Raw genomic sequence first — 6,983 nt, forward strand, 5'->3', positions numbered from 1 at the left:
ATTAATCAAGAGGGTTAAAACTCTAGATTCACATATGACAAATAATAAGACCTTTAACCTTGTTGTCTTGTCTTTACTCAAATCTTACACTAAGTTCGCTATGGATTTTTTAAAAGCATAACTAGGGAAAATCCATTGATGGTTTGATAAGGATGGTAGTTAATGCTAATGTACATATAAGAATGGCTAAGCAAGTCGATGCTAGTTTGAAAAGAGAAGAAAAAAGAAGTAAAATTAACACCTAGCTAAATTTTGAATCTTGGTCAATACATTAGAACACACTAAACTCTCATAAGGGCGTAGTTGGTAAAAGTAAGGTAATTTACTTTTGAAGTGGTAAACTTGACTTTTGAAGCAAATGCTACAAAAATCTTTCTAACTAACGAAAGAAAGAAGACTAAGTCTTCAACTTCATGTAAAATTGAGAATTTAACTTTTTCTCGAAATCTCTGACTATTTAACACAAGATTTTAATTCTCATTTGATTGATGTGAAAAAAATAAGGCATAATAAATGTTAGCCGAGAGAAAAGGTAGACCTACAAGTTGGAAATGTGGTGCGTGTACACCATGTTAGCTATAGGATCTATGTATTCATTTTAGCCCATGGGCTAGATGAAAAGAAACAATAACTAGTTGTAATATTTTTCAGAAAAAAAAAAAAAACTTCTAAGAGATTTATTACTATGATTATTTCAAGAATTTTCAATCATCAAAATTAATTTGGACCAATAATTTGACACAAAAGAATGAGTCATGACTAGAATTTTGATTCATTTGATTGTTGTTGAATGATGAATAATAGTGTAGTTATGTCTTTTAGACAAAGATGACCATATCAGTCTTTCACTATCTTCAGTGGGAGCATTATTTAACTATTGAATTTTGTTTAAACAACTAGAATTAATAGTTTGTGCCCAACAAAACAAATTTTGAATTTCATTTGATTCATTAGACTTTCCAATAAATATGATTTGTAAATCTTTAGAAATAAGAATCTGAATACCTTGAAGAAATTCAAGAATTTAATAAAGAATTTGTTAAAACATGTATTCAATCACTTCGGTTAAACCAATAAGGTAAATACATAAGACAAATGGTCCAATTTAATCTCTAAGGTGTAGTGGGAGTTTAATACCCACCAAATATTGTAAGGTAATACCTTAGTGATTGTAACCCATATTTATGTATAACACATTTTATATGTGTTGTACATATTGGATTGAAGTCCAATGACTTATTTAACAATGGTAGTGACGCTAATGTTAAATAATTAACTTGAGTTAGTTGAACCATATGTTAAATGGATTATCTTGTGAAATATTTTAAAGGAAACTTAAGAATATCGCCTTTCTAGCACTAAATAGATTTTAAAATTTATTTTGGAAGATTTTTTTAGATGTCATTCTCTAAAAAATCAAATGGGAGGATATTAGAACTCCATTAAGTTCTAATTCATAAAAAAGATAGACATAAAGTAAATAATGTGCTAATAAGTATAGTTAAACATTATAATAAAGATTACGTATTCCTAAAAGGAAACGAATAATCAACTTAAGTATACAAAATCATGTAGGAAAGATGATGAGTGTTATGAATTTATAATAATTAAAATTCTCACAACTTTTGATAAACACATTGGTCATTTATGAGATTAAAAGCTTAGGCCTACAAGTGAATCTAAAATCTGGATGCACACATAGTTATTGCATACCATTGTAAGTTTGATACTTAATTGTCAATAGTAGATCCAACAGATAAAAATCTAGAATGGTTGTGATCATATCACAATCAATTGAATTAACTTTGAAAAGAAGTTGGTTGGGTATACAAGTTGATGAGTTATATTTAAGAACTCATGTGAACGTCGAAATCTATAAATATTCATACAAATAAAACCATAAAATCTTTTGGTTTTATAAAGATGAATATGAAATTTGTATACAAAGGTTAGTAGGAGTATAATGATGATTTTGACATTGTATATTTGCATGCCAATAAACATTTCAAAATTAAGTGTGAAATTTGCAGTTGACATAATAAAACTTAGGTAACTAAGTAATCATTTATAGAAGAACTTAAACTGAGTATTTCATATCCTCACTCGATCCATTGTTGTAGATCGTATAAACTTCTAAAATCAAGTTAGAGTGTTTATAACAGACGAACGTTAAAAAGATTCAGCAAATAAGAATCTGAAAGGATTCTCTTTCGTTATAATGATACATTCCTTTCTTGGATTATGTGTCATTGAATAAATAAATTGAGAGACAAAGATGATTAGATTTCTATTTGCCTCAACTATTTAAATGATCATGGATATCATGATATACACTCAAAGTTGATATCTCAATCTTTTAAAAATATCAATTGTATTCAAATGGGCATCATTGGATGACACACTAGGAAATATCTTTGATTTCCTAAAAATGAATATAAATAATTCTTAGGATCTTAAAGGATGAAGTCATTGAATAAGAAACAGTGAAATAAGACAAATGAGGTTGTAAAATAATGAATTTCTATTAAAAAAGATATGTCATATAAATGTTGAATTACTTCTATTTTGAAAATTGAGTATGAGGCATTCAAAATGCAAGGTCTTATATGGCATATTTGAGCATAAAATTGACTTTTAGCATAGTTGATTTGGTGTTACTAGTACTAAACAAATGCTTCAAGGAGTCATGGTCTCACTAAACGGTTTAGTTGCATACTTTGGCGATTTCACCTTGTTAGATTGACAAGAAGAAAGGTTACTTAACCTTTGAAAAACTGAATGCATAAAGTGTATCAGTGAAAGCTTTGTTGCAGTAGAAGAAATGATGGGCACGTACGATCATCTAATATTGTTTACATGGATGATTGGTTATAGTGCAATTGGGTGATTGTTGGGGTTGGTGCCCTAGAGCCAATTCTCATGACAATACAAGTTCATTAATAAATGTCATATTTGTAATTTATTGTAGCATTCTTTATATACAAAGCATATTAATATACGCTCAGATAATTGTCTTAAGAATGGCTAAACCATGATGAAAGGATCAGTGCTTCATGTCTAATCGTGAGAACCCTATGTGCACATTAGATGGTTGTTCTTAAAACATTTGTAACTCTGATATTACCATGATTAAGAGCAAAGGTAATAATGATAGATTTATCATAATATTAAATAACCTTATCGAAAGATGATGACAGTTTTTATATGTCGAAGTTTTTTGCTAATAACTTGATGCAACACATAGGTGCACGTTGTAGACATGTTCACCGAACTGACCTATCAAGAGAGTTTCATATGGATGGTTACTCTAGTGTTTATGAAATATATCTTTTTAGTGAACAAAGGTACATGTAATTCTTAGACTTGAAGTTACTAGATTGTCTTATGCAATGATCAGTATAGTTTGACACCAACATAATGTAGTTTAGTCAGAGGATTACTAGAAAGGTTATGATTAACCGTATCGAGATTTATACAAAGGTTATGGTAGATCAATAGAGGATTTGTCACTCCTGAACATGTGACCTAATATCTCAGTTAGGGTACTTTAACAGATCGCAATGACCAATTAAATCTATAGTCATTATAAGATTAAGTTGATACTTGATTCAATATTTTTTTAGTTGTTGATAAAAGTCAATCTATGTAATTCGAAGATCCTTGAAGGAGACACTTTATCTATACCTTAACCTTGAAGAGATATTATATTACAAAATGATTGAATTGTATAAGCAACAATATCGTTGACAAGTTAAAAAGTCATATGTTGACCCTATACTAATTAAGTGGTCATCATGTCTTGCTAGATGTTTCTCTTAGTGTGTGTCTAAATGGATACCGAATTAGAAGCCTAACATGAATCCAGTCACTACAGATATAACGGAGAGCCTATGGGTCATACACAAAAAAGAGTTGATTAAACTCTAAGGGGTAGGATTTTTGCAATTGAATCTAAGTTGAATTTGATCTATATTTTGGATTAAAGATTTTGAGTTGGCTTTCAAAACCGAAAATATATTTTATAATACTTAAAAATTAAAGTAAAATAATCTTAAATGATTAAGGTTATATCTCAAAAAGTACAGAGTTGGATTGGATAAACCCAACCCTAGTTAATAATTCCGTATAGCCACTAAATTTAAATAAAGTAAAGAATTAATAATATATATGTCATTTATGGTGGGCCCCATGCAAGTGTGTTCACATAGAATAAACACAGGTGGTGTACGTCTTTATTCCTCACGAAAAAAGACAAAAGCATGGCGCCCCTATATATTTCCATCTCACGCAAGTCATAATTTATATTTTGTGTTATAAAACAAAAACCCCAGCGGCATGGATTTTTCCTAGCCATGACTATTCATCCAAAAGTCACAAACGCTCCTCATGATTTTAACAAAGTTTTTAACATAGTTTCACCCTCAAATCAGTTTGTACTCTATATGGATACCAAGGTTTGGGTCTATTCTAAATTTTAAAAACAATTTCATAATCTATCTCAATCAATAAAAGTCAAAAAAACTGTCTTTACACAAGTATATTCTATAAACACTTTATGAATGTTAATAACATGTTTGTTTATTAATTAAAAAATTTTAATTCTTATTTCACTACTAGAAAGCCGTAAATTCACTATAATATGGCTATGTGTATCTAATGAAACACATGTTTGAATGCTTTGAAAAATTTAATAAATTCAAAAATAGAATGGAAGTAGTATAAAAATCGTTTGAAGTGATCAAGGAAGTAAATACTTGTCTTTTGAGTTCGAAGACTACCTAAAAGAACATGGGATAGTATCGCAGCTCACTCCTTTTAGTACACCATAATATAATGGTGTATCTAAACAGAGAAATAGAACTTTGATGGACATAGTCAGATTCATGATTAGTTTTACTGATCTACCCATGTTATTATAGAGATATGCTCTAGAAATAGTCACGTACACACTAAATCGAGTCTTATCCAAGTCTGTGGACTAAACTCCCAATAAGTTGTGGATTAGGCGAAAGCCCAACTTAGAATATCTAATGGTTTGAGACAGTGAAACTTATGTTAAAAAATTGACTTTGAACAAACTAAGTACCAAATCTGAAAGATGTATCTTTATGCCACTTAGATGAGCAAAAGGTCTTCATTACTTGAATTGGAATTTTTTTGGAAAAAAGAAAAACTAATGGGAGAAAGATTGAACTCGATAAGTTTAGACACCACAAAATACCACAAACATAGCACAAAAGGATATGCCACCATAAGTGGTTGAACATCGTAAGAAAGTTACACTGTAACCAACTTAACATACAAATGAGTCATATAGGTCTAGTCAAGTATGTCACAAGCCTGAAAGGTTTAATTACCTTTTGACTTAGCACTACAACATACTGGTCATTCAAGATAACAAACCTAAGAGTTACTAAGACTCTATCTCGAATCTTGTCTCCACTAAATGGCTTAAGCCTGTGATATTTGAAATAGGTTTCATGTATTAGAACCAAGTATGAACTCTAGCGGATCCACCTAAAAAGGTAAAACCTGTAGGATGTAAATAGGTCTTAAAAAAGAAGACTAACATATAAGGTAACTTGCATACCTATAACGTATGGCTTGTTGCAGAAGTTTTCATATAAAAGCATAACATAAACTATGATATAACCTTTTTAATAGTTGTGATGTTAAAGTCTATTTCAATTATGCTTGTGATAACTATATACCATGACTATAAAATCTAGCAGATGGATGTCAAAACTATTTTCCTAAATGGAAATATAGTAAAGAATATGTATATGGTACAACTTCGATGGTTTTACTCTTGATGGACAAGTGAACAAGGTACGTAAGTTTTAGAGATCCATTTATGGACTCAAACAAGCTTCTAGGAGTTGGAACATTCGTTTTGACGAAGTCGTGAGAGAATTTGAATTCATATAAAACGAAAATGAACCATGTGTATACAAAAAGGTTAGTGAGAGCAAAATAGTATTTTTGATATTATATGTTGATGACATACTAATTATCAGGAATGATATACCAAATTTGCAATCAATAAAGACTTGGTTATCCGAGTGCTTCTCCATGAAAGACTTAGTAGAAATAGTTTATATCCTTGGAATAAATATCTATAGAGATAGATCATGTCAACTTGTACATTAATAAAATGTTGAATAGATTTAGTATGGAAGAATTCAAGAGAGGTTATTTTTTTATGAGTCATGGTGTATATCTATTTAGTGAAATGTGTTATAAAACACATGAAGAGAGAGATAAGATAAAACTGATCTTATACACTTTTGCTATAGGATTGATCATATACACCATGTTATGTACAAGTATTAATGTCTTATACACTTTAAGTGTTTGTAGTATATATCAATTAGATCCAGGAAAACATCACTAAAGGGTTTTCAATAATATTTTAGAGTACTTAAAAAAAACTAAGGATAACTTAGCAAGAATCATAAAAATTTACTTACACAGATCAATTGGGAGTACATTTAGCATGGCATGAGGGGCTTACATTCTATTTTACTTGGCTATACATATTTTTAGGACATTCTTTGGGAACCAAAATTACGTTTTGATACCAACTTGTAACACCTATTAAGGTAAGTGCCATAGAGCCAATCAAATTCACCATTTGTGAATGTAATTTTATATTAATAATTAATAAAAGATTTATTATTACTTAATTCATATGTTACCTATTTATATGATCGTATGAACAACATGCCTATAGAATGATAGAAACTATGACGAGGGGATCAAATGACTGATCATGAGAACCTTATGTACACTTTTTGTAGCCATTCTAAAAACGTTTGTAATCCCAACATTACAATGAACAAGAGCATATGTAATGATGATAAGATTGTTATAGTGTCGAGTGATCCCACCAAAAGTAGAGAAAGTACTCATGTGAATAACTTAGTGTAACACATAGGTGCATATTGCATACATGTTCATCAAACTGCCCAACCAAAAGATAT

The sequence above is a fragment of the Mangifera indica genome, chromosome 5 (assembly GCF_011075055.1).
Source record: "Mangifera indica cultivar Alphonso chromosome 5, CATAS_Mindica_2.1, whole genome shotgun sequence".
Lineage (NCBI taxonomy): Eukaryota > Viridiplantae > Streptophyta > Magnoliopsida > Sapindales > Anacardiaceae > Mangifera > Mangifera indica.